Here is a 17,304-nt window from a genome sequence, read left to right as displayed (position 1 = left end):
GACCGGCTCGACGAAAAACGTCCAGGACTGCTGAGAGGCGCTCGAGGTGCGTAGCGAACGTTGGGGAGAACACGATGACGTCGTCCAGGTAGCACAGGCACGTGGACCATTTGAATCCGTGAAGAAGGGAGTCCATCATGCGTTCAAAAGTGGCAGGGGCGTTACATAGACCGAACGGCATCACTTTGAATTGATAAAGACCGTCGGCTGTGACAAAAGCAGTCGTCTCGCGGTCGAGATCGTCCACGACAATCTGCCAGTAGCCGGAGCGAAGGTCAATAGAGGAGAAATAGCGAGCACCGTGGAGGCAGTCAAGGGCGTCATCAATCCGAGGTAGGGGATACACGTCCTTTTTGGTAACCCGATTAAGGTGCCGATAATCCACGCAAAAGCGCCATGAGCCATCCTTCTTTTTGACCAGTACTACAGGTGACGCCCATGGACTATAGGATGGTTCAATAATGTTCTTGGCAAGCATTTTGCGAACTTCTGCGTGAATAACTTGACGCTCAGCTGGTGACACTCGATACGGGCGGCGATGAATAGGAGGGGCATCGCCGGTATTAATGCGATGTTTGACAGCTGTAGTTTGGGCCAAAGGACGATCGTGAAAGTCAAAAATATCGTGGTAGGAAAACAGAACGCGGTAGAGTGCACGAGCGTGCTCGGACGGCAAGTCGGGGGCAATCATTTTCTGGAAGTCGGCGATGGTACAATTTGCCGACTGCGATGGTAGAGGAGTATCGGATGAAGTGTCGTCAACTGCAATGGATGCTACTGAGTGATCTTCGAAGGAGCAAAGGTGGGCCAGAGACATCCCACGTGGCAGCACTTGTGTCGTCAAGCCAAAGTTGAGCACTGGCAGGCAGACGCAATTCTCCGTAACAGATAAAACTGTATGAGGTACTGTGATCCCGTGTGTAAGGAGGACGTCTTGCATAGGAGCCGCGATGTAGTGACCGTCGGGGACTGGTGGGGATGACACTAGGTCAACCTAGGTCAGTGCCGAATGTGGCAAGCGAACGAAGTCGGCGGAATTGAGGCGACTGTGTTGAGGTTCAGCAGGATCGAGAACAGGCAGGTCAAGGCGGAGAGTACTGGCGGAACAATCGATGAGAGCAGAATGTGCGGAGAGGAAGTCTAAGCCGAGGATGTCGTCGTGGGGACAGTGGGCAATGACTGTGAATAGCACGATTGTTGAGCGATCGGCGAAGGAGACGCGGGCGGTACACATACCAATAACGGGGGCTGTTCCGCCATCGGCGACACGGACAACAGGCGTCGTGGCGGGCGTGATAAGTTTCGTGAGCCGGTTACGAAGGTCAGCGCTCATTACGGACAAATGCGCCCCAGTGTCGATGAGTGCAGACACAGAAACACCGTCGACTTGCACGTCAAGAAGGTTCAGATGAGTGGGCAACGTCAGGAGAGGATTTGGCGGCGTAGGGAGCAATGCAGCGTCACCTCGAGGCGCTGCATCGTCTAGTTTTCCGGCTGGGAGCGGCGTCCGAAGGGAGTCGGCGAATAGGAGCGACGGGGCTGGGGAGAGCGAGATTGTCGTCGTTGGGGTGAAGGCGAACGAGAATAGGGGCGGCTCGTTGCAGGAGAATCAGTGGCGGCATTATCGGAGCGTGCGGCATAGGGACGAGAAGGGCCACCTGGGGAGCGAGAGTAGGCAGTGTAAGTAGACCGGATCGGGGAACTCCAGCGACTGCGACAGTGCCGAGAAATGTGCCCGATTCGATGGCAGTAGAAACAAATGGGCCTGTCGTCAGCAGTGCGCCATTCAGATGGGTTGCGGAAACGTGGTGGGTAAGAAGACGCGGGACGGGGCGGAATGGAAGAAGCCGGGCGGGTATCAGGGCGATGGGCCGAGCAGATGGTGCGAAGACCCATGTTTTCGAACTCCTGGCGGACAACTGCCTGGATCAGTGAGACCGTGACTGCAAATGTGGTAGTGGGACTGGAGTCGAAGGCAGCCGGATAGGCGGCCTCGATCTCACGCCGGACGATCCTGGTAACATCAGCAGTGTTGTTGGGACGAGGAGCGTCGGCACAGGAAGATGTCGCTGGGGTGTTGGGCAGACGGGCAAACTTCTGGTCAATACGTCGGCTTTTGGCGAGTTCCAGGCGGCGGCACTCTTTGATAACAGCATCCACCGTCGTTACGTTGTTGCACACGAGCAAGTTGAAGGCGTCATCGGCAATGCCTTTGAGGATGTGGGAAACCTTGTCTGACTCAGTCATGTGGGTGTCAACTTTGCGGCACAGAGCCAAGACGTCCTGAATGTACGTGACATAGGGCTCTGTGGACGTCTGCACACGGCCGGAAAGCGCCTTCTGCGCGGCAAGTTGGTGACCGTAGGGGTTGCCGAACAAGTCTCGAAGCTGTGTCTTAAGGGAATCCCAACTGGTGAGCTCATCTTCGTGCGTGCGATACCAAACTCTAGGTGTGCCACCGAGGTAAAAGACTACGTTGGCGAGCATAATAGTAGGGTCCCACCGGTTATTGCGGCTGACGTGTTCATACAGGCTGATCCAGTCATCGACGTCTTCCCCATCTTTGCCTGAGAATACGCCAGGATCACGGGGAGCGGGGAGAGTGATGTAGGTCGTCGAAGTGGCAGCAGGTGTCGGAGCCGGCGGAGTCGGGTTGTCGTCGCCGGGAGCCATGAAGGAAGGCTCGACGTACCGTCCACTGCGAAGCTCCGTGACGAGGTACAGGGAACGTCCACCTCCACCAGATATGTTACGTAGGAAGACACCGACGAAAAGCTATTTACAAGCATATTTACAAGGCTACAAGGCAATACGCTGCGCTTGGCCAAGAGGCAACAGCCCGCGCTAGCTTCTAATCGTCGTCGTCGTCTTCACACTGCTCGCCTTTCGTGATCGCACATATTGTGCCGTAGCAATATCACCGGTGCTGTTTAACCTGGCTCTTATCGGATTACCAGCAAAGTTACAGGAAATCGATGGCCTCAATCATACCATCTACGCTGACGATGTCACACACTGGGTGAGCAATGGCAATGATGGACAGGTTGAAAACACATTATAATGTGCAATAGAAGCAGTTGAACAATACCTAGCAGGAACTGAACTGGTGTTCGGCAGAGAAATCTGAGCTCCTCATTTATGTACCATCACGACGTGGCCGAAAGCCATGCGACTACGAGGAACGAAACAATCCGCAAATTCACCTAACTATGGCGATGGTACGCCCATACCCAAGGTTGACAAGATCAGAGTATTGGGCCTCAACATTGAATGTAACGGCTACAATGGAGAGACCATACGCAAATTAGACAATATAACATCTCAATTAAATCATGCGCCTACTTAAACGAATAGCCAACACAGTGGAATGAAAGAAAGCAATCTATGCACTTAAACTAGTCCAAGCGTTCGTAATAAGCAGAATAGTATACGTGGCATCGTACCTACGATGGTACTCGTCAGAAAAATACAAATGAGACTGCTTAATCAGAAAAATCTACAAGCAAGCAATTGGACTCTCCTTCACCACCAGCAACGATAGACTACTGCAGCTAGGTCTCCACAATACAGTGGATGACCTAATCGAGGTACAACGAATAGCACAATACGAACGCCTGTCCAAAATTAAAGCAGGTAGGTAAATATCGGATCGCCTAGGCATAAGGTATCATACCCAATAAGCGTCAAAGTAGATATGCCCAGACACATCAGGGACATAATAACCATCCCTCCAATACCCAAGAATATGCATCGTATACCCACCATCAGGGTAGACGGGAAAGCATATAGCACGCAATATACAGAAGAAATTCGGCAACAGCAAGGACACCACATTTGTAGATGCAGCTAGATACAGACACAAGCGCGCCTACACAGCAGTGGTGATAAATTACGAGGAAAAATGCATAACGATCGCTACAGTCAACACGTTACACGCAGAAACCGCGCAGGAAATAGCTGTTGCGCTAGCCATAGCACAAACACAAGCGGGCATAATCATCAGTGATTCCCAGATCACCATACGAAACTTTGCCAATGGTCGAATCTCCCCAGAGGCAACATGACTCTTAAAATTAGCTATAACTGCGACAAAAGTGTCGATCTCATCTGGACACCCACTCGCACACTACCAGATGGTAGCAATGAGGCGGCGCACCGCATGGCTCGAGAGCTTACGAGCCGAGCCTCGGTTAGCCCCGCCTCACCGACTACCGATGAGTGGGAGTGGGAAGATCGAATGACCAGATTTCACGAAATTGCCCAACACCATAGATTGCAGAGGCGTACATTCCCGCCGCCGCACCCAAAATTAAGCAAAAATCAATCTGTTGAATGGCGGCAGTTACAGACCAGAGCTTATCCGAGTCCAGTTATTATGCACCAAATACACCAAGATTTATACACGACGGACAAGTGCAGACATTGCGACTCTAGAGCCACCCTGGAGCATATCCTATGGGAATGTGCGGCTGTAATACAGGATAACGGTGATGCCAGCCTCAAACAGCGAGAGCCTCCACGTGCGCTGGGAGTCTGCGCTGCTCAGCTCGGACTTGCAGCACCAACTCTGGGCCCTCCAGCAAGCCGAGGAAGCCGCCAAGGGCCAACAGCCCTTAGCCGAAACCTAGGCGGGATCCAGGCCCATCCCACCAAATCGCAAGGCACTGAATAAAGTTATTTCAATGAATGAAAGCTTTCCAAAGATGAAAGTCAGTGAACTTGCCCATGTTTGAGCATTATCAATAATGCATGATAAATTCATTGTTATAATAAACAACTGCACCAGTCCCAATTAATATAGTATTGCAATTTATATGGGAAAAATAAAAGCTCTGTAACTGATAAAACCACAGGGCTGGTGGCGTGGGGGGGGTGCAAGGGGCCAGTGGGGGGGGAGGGTGTCATATACGTCTGAAGACACCCCTATTTCCACCGGCTACAGCTGGAGGGGGGGGGGGTGACAGAAGACCTATGGGCCCCGGGTGCCAGACGACCTAGCTACGCCACTGCACAGGGCTGACAAAAGTCGGAACTATTGCTCATGTCACAGTAAAAGCTCCACGCATCAGGAAACATGTCTGTAAAATACCTTTTATGTGCAATATTACAACCCTATGTATATTCATAGGTTCAATGAATGGTGAAAGAATTTTATAAATCAAAGCAGCACACATACTAGAGCATGTGCCAAAGCTCAATGCCATCGTAAAGCACAAAAAGAAGCCGGTGATAAAAATTGGGCTACCTCCAATATGCTCAGTCTTTAACCGCAGCAGTCATATTAAAATTATTGACACCAATTGACCAAATTTCACATCTTGCTTGTTCAATATGGGAATAGCAGCAGACATTCAAGGCCAATTTTGGCAATGCTTCCTCTCAGTATTTTTCCTTTGTTCAACACTCCCCATCAGAATAACGAATCAGAACTGAACCAAAAACCAGAACAAAACCCGTTATTTTTGCTCGAACTGGAACTTAACCAGGATGTTTAGACTGTTTTGACTCCATAGTGAAACTGAAAGGCAAAAAATAGTTTTCTGTTCAGGCTGGCCCCATTTTCTGGAGCTTTTCATCCATACATTGCCTGCACTTGTGACCTAATTATGCTACCTTGTTGGTAAACATACTATGTGTTCCTGTGATTTTGGTAGTAGCAGTGCCGTTAGTATGGTCTTCAGCGTATGGTAAAGAATGCTCCGGTAACCAGCAGCCCAAGCTCATGTACCCGATGTACCCAATGTACCAGAAGTCTAGTGCCGCAGAATTGTCGGATGCAGCTTTATCAACATCTTGCATAATAATTGAACGAATGTACAAGCTAAAAAATTTAATTAGCTAATTGGTCACTAAACTACTCGCTTTAGCAGAATGTTTCATGTGCGGTACGCTCGGGGGGTGGGCTCATGTTCATGCGTCGCTAAACATGAGCGCATGAACATGAGTGGGCGATGCGACCCAAGAGTCGCATCGCCCACTCTGGCGATGCGACTCTTGGGTCCCTCTTCCATTCAGGCCGCGCTGTCTTAAAATAATTGAAGACCCAAACTCGTATTAACTCAACAAAATTGCCTTGTGTGCTAGAGCCTGCAGTAGTTTGGTACTGCGGTCGGCCCACTAGGACGGTACTGAAAGAAATATGAAATAGTGCACCAGTTACGTGGATCCTTCTATCCTATCCATTGCAAGTGCAGACCAACAGTAGCGCAAGCTTTCGCTGGCATGGGTTTGATGGCGGCCTTCTCTCTCTCTCTCTCTTTTTTTTTTTTGCATGGTGACACCAGGAATCAATGCGAACCATGCTCTATTCCATTCTCAGCCTTGTGGCAGTACCGCAGCTCGGATTATCACGTTTACCAATTGCAGCAAATAAAGGCTTTATGGAATGAAGAGAACTCATACCTAATTGTCATAGCATTGGCGCCCGTGCAGTAAGGAAGCAGGTGGCGTTTTCTAACAGGTCGGGGAGATCAGCGTCACTGACACGCTATTTATTTGGGTTCAGGGCAGCTCACGGACAAAATACTGCACGCTGTTGTATCTACGCAATTTTTGTGAAGTTGTTGTTGGGCAGCATATGACTGTTGGGCTTCTAAAATTGGTAATTAAAATTTTATTGAAATATTTTTGTTACTTGTGAGCCATATTCTCCACGATGCCGCATCTGTATTGGCCGCCAAACCTTACCGTCTGACAGCAGATGTGCAAATCCACTTACCACAAGTTATTAGTGCAGGACGCGGTATTATTTGGTGCAGAAAATAAAACAGCGTGTGTACCTGCTGCATTCGCGATCTCTGGGAACGAAGGAGAAGCGGGGGAGGGGGGGGGGATAGACATGCATGGTATCTAAGGTGGCTGTGCTGGTGCTGAAACATCAAAGCTCCCCCTTCACCAGAAATTTTCTATGTCCTCGCCTTCCTGACTACACCTAGGGGCCCTGGGCGCCAGATGGCCTAGCTACGTCACTGCTTTTCCCCCTGGGAAGCGTCAAAAAAGCTTTATAAACGGTGGGAAGAGTGGCAGACTGAATGACCTCTCTACATTTCCACAATACATTCTCCTCTCTCTCCCTCTCCCCCTCATTAAAGGTTTGCTTCACATAGATTCCAGCATTGGTGTTGCATCTGCACAATTCTTCTGTAACTATGTGCCGCCTGAAGAACAAGTGAAGAACAAAATAACTTTGTGTTGCTTTCCTGTAATTACGCTTTGGTTATGCAAATGAAGTTGAACCAGTTCAGACCAATTTGAACCATTATTTTTTTCATTCGAGAGTTGAACCAAAACTGAACCAGAACTTCACCGTTTTCAGCAAATCGAAACAAAAGCCGGAACAAAAAAATTTTTCGCTTCGACACTCTGCTCTCCATGGTGACAAGGTAGTGTTATGGTGCCTTCTAGCCACCATAGTTGTGTCTTGCCACATATTGTAAAGCCATAAATCAAACTGAACTATTTCTTATGACAAGTAAAGAGTTCATTACTGGGTCCTATGTCAGACGTTAAGTCAATTGCATGTTTGCATTATTTGGACTAGAGGATCCACGAAACGTCCATTAGTAGAGATGTACATGCCAACAAGTACGTCTCCTCAATGGAGGTAATTACTATATATTGATTAATTTCACTCAATATTATATATGAGGAAATTAGCAGTTGCAAATTGTACAACTCATGCACGAGTTACATTCCAAATGTTTTTTGTATTGAATGCACTGAATTATTTTCTCTGAATATGCTCTTTTGTGTCATGTCTAATATAACAGATGTCCGGTCATCTTTGTCAAGTTTCTGCCTGTCCTTGGATCCAGAGACTCGCGGCATGTTCGAATAAATAGAAGATAATACCACATGTTGTAATCTGATCAGCAACTTTGACATTGGCTCCATGCAACAAAAGTGAATCACATATGTAATATATAGAGGTGGTTGTATATCAACTTCTTCAAATATGAATTGAATACAAATTAGTAAGTAATGAATATTGAATAGTCAAATGCAGGTGCGTATACTTAGAGCAGGAATATTTCTTTTGGTATATTTAGGTACCATGGCTGTATTGACTAGGGCAAAAAACACAATGCATATACTTGGAGCAGGAATTTTTCTTTTGGGATAATTAGGTACCATATGGCTATACTGACTAGTGCAAAAAAGGCAGCTAACTATCTCAGGATTAAATTTTAAACACATGATCACTGTCATTAAAAAAAGAAAACGACGAATAGCCTCTCAACATCTTTAGAGCCTCGCTGCACATAAGTTTTCCATGAACTAACAACCAATGTATGTCTTGCTTTCCAAAAAATGCTAAATAAATCGTTCCTGAAAAAAAGATAAATTGTTGAAAAAAGGGAAAAAAAGCTGCTGAAGGACTTCTGTGCTGTAGACACATGTAAAAAATTCTGTTGCAAAAGAAACAACCCCGCTTGTAGCGCCGAAAATAAAACTGCTACATGGTTAGAAGGCCAGAAACACTATAGATAACGGACTACTAGTGAAAAAGAAACAGCTTATGTGGGATCCCACTACAAAACAGAAAGCAAAGCTTGCATTACCCATTTTCTTTCTGTATTGCTTTGAAAACATTGGTTGTTATTTCACCTCTGATAATTCACAACACTTTGTACAGCAGACAAAAAACTGTAACCAGACTTTAACATTTAGATGTTGTAAAAGTTTGTTAGTTTCGAATATCCTAATAATTGAAAATACTGGATATTTCCTTTTTAAATATGAATGTTGTTGCATATTAGTATTGGATTCATAATGAAAACTTTTAGTGTGTTCCCACTGCTATATATATATATATATATATATATATATATATATATATATACATGTGTATGCGAAGGTTGTGGGTTCGGTTCCGACCTGCGGCAAGCTGTTTTTTCGTCCTCTTTCATTTTCATTAATTTATAGTTTCTTTATTTCATTTATTAAGCCCAAGTAATTTGCCCTATGTTGTCCTTGGTGTCAGTGTTTGTTGGCTTCTTATGATATGACTATATATATATATATATATATATATATATATATATATATATATATATATATATATATATATATATATATATATATATTATAATACCGAGACAGATCGAGTTGTCCAGCGCTGTTTATTCCACAAAAGGCAACGCCCCCAGCTCACGCGCGAAGAAGTCGAAGAACTAAGAAAAGATGATGATGGCTATGTACAAATGAAAACGACGAAGTACGTTAATAGTGCTTACACTAACTTCCCCCCGTCATGGAAGCGGCCAGCCTGGCCGCAGATTAGAGATTATCTAAACGGGGAGTGAAGGGCTTCATCCGCGAGACGTGAACAATTTCGGCATTCCGGCGGCGCCGGTCAGTGACGGAGTGTACTGGGCGGACGAGATAGTTCACTGCAGATGTTTGCTGCACAACGGTGTATGGGCCAATGTAGCGTGGAAGGAACTTCTCACAGAGGCCTGGGGTGCGGACTGGAGTCCAAAGCAGGACTTGGTCTCCAGGGTGAAAATGTAGGTCACGGCGTTTGTTGTCGCAGTAACGCTTGCGCTCAGCTTGGATAGCTTCTGTGCTTTGCCGGGCGATTTGACGGCAATGTGCAACTCGGGCAGCAAAATCTTCTGGAAGCGACGCGTTGGGCGAAGAAGGTGCGAAAAATAGTTCTCTGTCGAATATGGTGGAAGGAGATCGTCCATACACAAGGAAGAAAGGGCTGTAGCCGGTAGTCCGTTGAATAGCAGTATTATATGCGAATGTTACAAAAGGAAGAATTTTATCCCAGGCAGTGTGGTCAGGACGTATGTACGTGGAAATCATGTCAGACAGCGTACGGTGGAAGCGCTCAGTAAGGCCATTGGTTTGCGGATGATAAGTAGAAGTAGATTTGTGGACGGTATTAGTGGCTCGAAGAACTTCCTCGAGAACTTGTGAAATGAACGCCTTGCCACGGTCACTGAGAAGAACGCGAGGAGCCCCATGGCGCAAGACGATGGCGCGCAAGAAAAAGTCGGCGACCTCAGAAGCGGTGCCGGATCGCAGAGGGGCAGTCTCGGCATATCTTGTTAAATGGTCGACCGAAGTGACAATCCAACGGTGACCGGAGGGTGTCAACGGCAAGGGACCATATAAATCAATGCCAACAAATTCAAAAGGTGCCTCCGGGCAAGGGAGAGGTTGTAGTAAACCGGCAGGAGGCCGGGGATGTCGAGCGTTTGCGGTGCTGACATGACGCACAAGAGGCAATGTATTTGGCCACCGTTGAGGATAGGCCAGGCCAGAAGCAGCGGGTCTTTATGCGGTCGTAAGTCTTGTGGAAGCCTAAGTGGCCAGCCGATACATCGTCGTGAAGTGCCTCTAATACCCGCAAACGAAGGCAGCGAGGTAGAACTGGGACCCACCGGTGACCTGTTGGGTGGTACACGTAGCGGTGTAGCACGCCACCTTGAAGGCGGAATTGTCGAAGTTGGCGTCGCAAGCGGCTGTTGGGTGGTTCGGCGAACCCACTAAGGCGATCCATGAGAGCTCGACAGTAGGAGTCAGCCCGCTGAAGCGAGACGAAATCAGAGCGTGATGAAAGCGTTACTTGGTCCAGGGGCGTTATCGAGAGTTGGTGAGAGGCAGGCGTAGCATCGGAACGACGTGGTTATTGGGAAGGCGACTGCGCGTTACCTGGAGAGAGTGAGAGTGGGCAGCGAGACAATGCGTCTGCATCATGATGGTGTTTTCCAGACTTGTATGTTATAGTGAAGTCATATTCCTGCAAGCGGAGTATCCAGCGTCCTAAGCGTCCTGACATGTTTTTCATTGATGACAGCCAACACAGAGCATGATGGTCGGTGACGATGGTGAAGTGGCGGCCGTAAAGGTATGGGCGAAATTTCTGAATCGACCAAACGATAGCCAGGCACTCTTGCTCTGTTATGGTGTAGTTCCGCTCAGCTGGAGAAAGTGTTCGGCTGGCATATGCTATGACTTGCTCTTTAGATGCTGTATTACGTTGCAGAAGTACTGCGCCAATACCTTGTGCGCTTGCGTCAGTATGGAGTATGGTGGGGGCACGATTATCGAAGTGGCGAAGCACTGGTCCGGAAGTAAGATGCCGCTTAAGAGCTTGAAAAGCCGACTCGCAGTCGCTAGTCCACGTGAAAGAGGCACCGGTAACCAGTAGCTTGTGTAGAGGTGCTGCTATTGCTGCGAAGTTGCGTATAAACCTACGGAAATATGACGCCAAGCCGAGGAAACTACGTAGATCTTTCTGTTGCTGGGGGCGAGGAAACTGAAGAACGGCACTAATCTTTTCGGGGTCAGGCTGGATGCCATCTTTTGAGACGACGTGACCCAATACTTTTATTGTTTTGCTTGCAAATTTACATTTTTTTGTATTGATCTGGAGACCAGCATTCGCAAGGCACTTGAGAACTTCGTCTAATCGATGAAGATGTTGGCTGAAGTCAGACGAAAAGATGACAATATCGTCCAGATAACAGAAGCATGTCTTCCATTTTAGACCACGAAGTACGTTGTCTATCATGCGCTCAAATGTGGCAGGAGCATTACAAAGGCCAAAAGGCATCACGTTAAATTCATAAAGGCCATCCGGTGTAGCGAATGCGGTCTTTTCTTTGTCAGTCTCGTTCATCGGAATTTGCCAGTACCCTGATCGAAGATCAAGGCTGGAGAAATACTCCGCCCCTTGTAGCGTGTCCAAAGCGTCGTCAATTCGAGGTATTGGATATACGTCCTTGCGTGTGATCTTATTGAGCGCTCGATAATCCACGCAAAAGCGAACTGAGCCATCTTTTTTCTTTACCAGGACCACGGGAGACGCCCATGGGCTAGATGAAGGTCGTATTATCTTCCGCGCAAGCATGTCAGCGACCTGTTGTGCAATGACCTTTCGTTCGGACGGCGATACGCGATAGGGGCGTCGTCGTATGATAGCGGAACCATCGGTTTCGATGCGGTGTGTAGCCGCAGGAGTTTGGCTCAACAGAGGGGAACAGCTATCGAAACAGGCTTTGTGTTTTGCCAAGACCACCATTAAGGCTTCGGATTGCGCGGCTGTTAGGTCAGAACCAAGAACGGCTGGAGGAGGGAAAGAATCATCCAAACCTGAGGTTGGTGCTGGCGATGAAGAAGGGCAAAGCGTGACTAGAGAGATAGGTTGAGTGTCGGCGAGGGTTGCCACAGTCATCCCTTTGGGCAGCATCACAGGATCTGGGGTCGTGTTGCAAGCAGACAGAAGGGCGCGGCCGTGTGAAAACCGGACGAGACAGGTGGCAATGAGAATTCCGCGAGAAGTACAGCGGGAAGAAGGGGCGACTAGGGCGTCTCCGTCGGCGATCTGACTGGATGTCACGGCTACAACGTCTTCGTGACCAGGACGCAGGACGTAGTCTGCAGCGATGGCCAAGTTCGCGCATGAAAGTGAAGAGTCCGCAACAGGAGTAAGCTCTGTATCCGTGATGTGGACAACTTCCTCTCTACATGAAATGACGGCTGAAGCAGAATGTAGGAAGTCCCAACCAAGTATAAGTTCATGGATGCACGTTGGAAGGATGATAAACTCGATGTGGTGGCGTATGCCGTCGATGAGAACACGAGCAGTACACTGTCCGTCAGGGTGAATGAATGCATTATTAGCACCACGCAAAATAGGTCCAAGATAAGGCGTTTTTACTTTACGGAGCCGGGAACACAGATCACTCCGAAGAACAGAAACGGCGGCACCGGTATCGATGAGAGCTGACGCGGGAACACCTTCGACAGTCACAGAAAGCATGTTGGCCGGGCGAACAGGAGGAATTTTTGAAGACCGATAAGAAGCAGTTTCCCCTCCAAAAACTGCAACAGTTAGTTTTCCGAGTGCTGGTCGACAAAATGGGAAGTGGGACGAAGCGGTGATGTAGAGCGCCGGTAAGGGGATGGAGAACGACGTCTGGCCGAACGGGAACTATGAGGCAGATTGGGAGCAGCTGGTGGAGACGGAGAACGCTGTTGAGGGAACGAGTGCGGTCCGGGATAGTAGTCGTCTGATCGGCGACTGCGGTCTCTTTCGTGCTCAGCATAGCCTCGCCTTTCATCCTGCTGGCGCCGGCGGCAGAAGCGAGATATATGGCCGCGTATGCCACAGTAAAAACAAACCGGACGAGGTGGACGCCACTGAGGGTACGATGGCGCAGCAAGTGCTCTGGTTCCCATCGAAGCTAAATGGTCATAGGAAACGCCAGTAGGCACGGAAGTCACGGTAGGGGTGGGTATCGAAACAACATCCGCGTAGGTAGGTGTGGAGCGCGCTACCGGAGCAAGATGCGTCGTGGGTGTAGTCATCGCTGTCAACTCCTGCTTTACGACCTCGCGCAAGTCGAAGGTGGGGGTTGTTGCGCAGGCAGCAGGGGGACGCTTTAGGTCTTGTAGTTGAAGCTCCTCGCGGATGATGGTGCGGATAAGAGCACGTAAATCTGGAGAATGAGGAACCTGAGGATCGCTGCTCTCATGTGGAAGACGAATAGACTGCAGCTCGTCGAGGCGTTGACACGTTGAAGTGATGTCTTAGACAGAAGCCGGATTTTGAACGATTAAGGCGTTGAACGCGACAGGCCCAATGCCTTTTAAGATGTGGCGAACGCGTTCGGCTTCCGTCATGCTAGGATTCGCACGGCGGCACAGAGCCAAGACATCCTCTATGTATGAGGTGTAAGACTCTTCGGGAAGTTGGCGGCGCGTTCCCAGCTTCTGTTTGGCGACTTCTGCACGGCCAGACGAGGAAGCGAAGATTTGCCGCAGCTTCGAGGTAAACGTGGACCAATCCGCGATGTCGGATTCGTGGTTGAAATACCACGTCTTTGCAACACCGGTCAAGTAGAAGGCGACGTGCCTCAATTTCTGGGTGTCGTTCCACTTGTTGCAAGAACTCACGCGGTCGTAGTGGTCGATCCAATCGTCTACGTCATCACCGCGGAGTCCCGCAAAGACAGGGGGATCGCGCTGAGGGCTCGTCACAGTCCAAGAGGGCGCCGAAGGTGGGGCCGTCTGTGTGGTAGGGTTTGAGGCGCCGGAAGGGCCGGGGTTGGAAGTGTCCATTGTTGTAGGGGTAGCTGGGTGCAGGCGGCGACCGGAACGGAGCTCCAGGGAGGACGGGAACGCGAGAGGACGTCGGGATCTTGACGTACCTCCACCACTTTATAATACCGAGACAGATCGAGTTGTCCAGCGCTGTTTATTCCACAAAAGGCAACGCCCCCAGCTCACGCGCGAAGAAGTCGAAGAACTAAGAAGATGATGATGGCTATGTACAAATGAAAACGACGAAGTACGTTAATAGTGCTTACAATATATATATATACGCAGTAATAAATTATCATCAGATACCATGTACGTGTACTATACAATTGAGTTATGGCTGTAGTAAAAGCTGCCCCATGGAAAGAAACCAAAGCAGCTGAATAAATAAAAGAATGCATTTCTCCCAATCAAGTAATCTTAATGCGAGCTGAAATCATTCATATGCTCCATGTGTGCCTTGACAACATTCTAGGAAAAAGTGTGCTGCACTTGACGCCACTTTCATCCAGAGAACTAGGTGATATGTCTCCCCAATATTTTTACCCCCTGTGTGTCTCACCACCAAGCCATGAGAAGCTGGGTGGTTGAGAGTTTCTTTGAAACCAGTGAATTCTCAATCACATTCATAAACCCTAGCAAACTCCTTTTGAAACTGCAGTGGACGCTGTTGCGTACTCCAGGGTAGCGTACCGTACTGCTGCCGAGAAGTAGCGGCGCCTGCCTAACGAAGCTCGACCGACATTACTTATTGGGTAGCGTGGCGTGGTCGGCGGGCTGCAGGCATCCGGTAGATCATGGCGACCAAGCAGGGGCGAGACGATTTGCTAGTGCGAAACTTGCACGGTTTATTCAAAGGTAGTTGAAGGAAAATAAGAAAAGCATGAAGTATGAAGTCTCAAGTAAGAAGTATCTCAAAAGTACATTTCGGAGCCCCTTAAATAGGCTCTCTACAAGTGTGGGTGGGATCTTGCTTCCGGCGAAGGACACGGGACAGGCACGGAGAGAAGGCTCCTCCTCCTGCAATACCAAACACGGGAAGGAGAGGTCGATCCTCTCATCGACGAATCCGGGGAGAAGGTCGGGTGAATGACCCCTCCGGTGCACGTGGGCTCCGGTTCAGGGGTTAGGGTGAATGACCTGTCGCCACGTGGTGTCAGACGCCAACCCTAACGGCATCTCCGGCGGGGAAGGAAGATCCCGACGTGTAGGGGCCAGCAGCCGCTGTACGAGGGATCGGCGTTTCGGTATCAGGATTCCCTGTGGAGGTCGCGAACCCTTCGTTCGTAGCAGGTAGATTCCGGGGAGTGGCCTTCCGTCCTTGGTGGCGCTCTTGACTTTTCTTCTTGGTCCGGTCCGGTGAAATTGGTCTTTGCCAGCAGGTCTCGCAACTTTTCGTCTCCTGCGAGGGCAAGCAATCACCCCAGAACAGTGCCGGACCCACAACCACAAAGCAGCGAGCACACGGCCACTCTCCCCCAAGACAAACCCGGCTTTTAACAAAAAAAAGAAAACCCGCTACACCTTTCCCATTTCCTACGCGCGTCCATCCCCCCTTAACACTAAGACCAGCCATTTCTTGAAAGCGTTCATACGTGGTTATTAAAATCAGCTAACAATCGGCTTCACTTCGGAAAAACATATGAATGCACGAAAAATATGCCACGGAAACCCGGATGAGCATGAGGCTTTCGATACTCTAGGGGCAACGACTTAAACCGTCGGCATTGCCGTTAAGCTTACCCTTCTTGTAGCGAATATTGAAGGTGTACTGTTGAAGAGCCAAGCTCCAGTGCAAAAGACGACCGTTTTTCGTAGACATGGACTGCAGCCATGTGAGGGGACAGTGGTCAGTCTCTATGGTGAATCTTGAGCCAGCGATATAGCAAGCCAGCTTCTGTACTGCCCAAACTACGCAGGCGCATTCCTTTTCTGATGCACTGTATGCTTCCTCACGAACTGAAAGCTTTCTACTGGCGTACAGTACAGGGTGTTCGTTCTCGTCATCTTTCTTTTGACAAAGCACCACCCCCATACCCCTGTCACTGGCATCACACTGAAGAATGAATGGCCTAGAGTAGTCGGGCGCGTTCAACACTGGCTGACTCGTTAGTGCGTTCTTCAGCATACTAAAAGCCTTTTCTTTCGCGTCATCCCACTTTACCGTTTGTGGTTCTGTTTTCCTGAGAGCATCCGTTAAAGGACTCGCAATCTCGGAATACCGCGGAATATTCTTTGGTAATAACCCGCCAAGCCAAGGAATGATCTGATGTCCCGCTTGGTGCGTAGTTGCGGGAAGTTGTCTATCGCGGTCAGTTTAACCTCGGAAGGCCGACGATGGCCTTGTCCTATTACATGACCTAGATAAGCTGCCTCCGCGCGCCCTAATTGGCATTTGGGAGCCATAACAGTTAAGTTGGCCTCTCGTAGCCGACACAACACGGTTCGCAGATGTTGCATATGGTCCGCCCATGATGAAGAAAAGGTAGCTATGTCATCGAGATAGGGAAGTGCAAAGTCCTCCATTCCTCGTAGCACCTGGTCCATAAGGCTAGAGAAGCAATATGGCGCATTCTTTAATCCAAAACTCAGGACTTTCGGACGAAAGGTTCCCATCGGGGAAATAAACGCTGCAAGCCTGCTTGCCCTCTCGGTCAAAGGAACCTGCCAATACCCTCTGACTAAATCGAGCGTAGAAATGAAATTAGCACTGCTCACTTTCTCAAGCCTTTCCTCGATATGCGGTATTGGATAAGTCTGGTCCTTCGTGATTAAATTGAGCCTGCGGTAGTCGATACATGGCCGCGGCTCTTTTCCTGGGACCTCAACCAAGATAAGAGGCGAGGTATAATCACTCTCTCCTGGCTCGATTACACCTAGCTCTAACATCTTGTTTATTTCCGCGGTCATGACTTCACGTTGACGAGGCGAAACGCGATAAGCTTTCGAACGAACTGGGTCCGACGAGGTTAACTCGATATCGTGAACGACCGCAGTTGTCCTGCCCGGTGTATCTGAAAATACGTCTTTAAATTCAAACACGAGTTCCCTCAGCTCGGCCCTTTGATTGGGATTCAACTCCGCCTGTTCTACTAACTTAACAATGGTCTCGTCAATGTCTTTTGTCTCCGTCACTGCTGGTAACTCTGGAAAGTCGACAGGCATTTCCTCCGGTTGGTTAAGGGACATGTTCGCAATGGCTTCCCTCTGCCCGTAGGGTTTAAATAGATTGCTATGGTACACTTG

The sequence above is a fragment of the Dermacentor variabilis genome, chromosome 3 (genome assembly GCF_050947875.1).
Source record: "Dermacentor variabilis isolate Ectoservices chromosome 3, ASM5094787v1, whole genome shotgun sequence".
NCBI classification, from domain to species: domain Eukaryota; kingdom Metazoa; phylum Arthropoda; class Arachnida; order Ixodida; family Ixodidae; genus Dermacentor; species Dermacentor variabilis.
The sequence above is the reverse complement of the archived record's forward strand: the minus strand, read 5'-3'. Positions refer to the sequence as shown.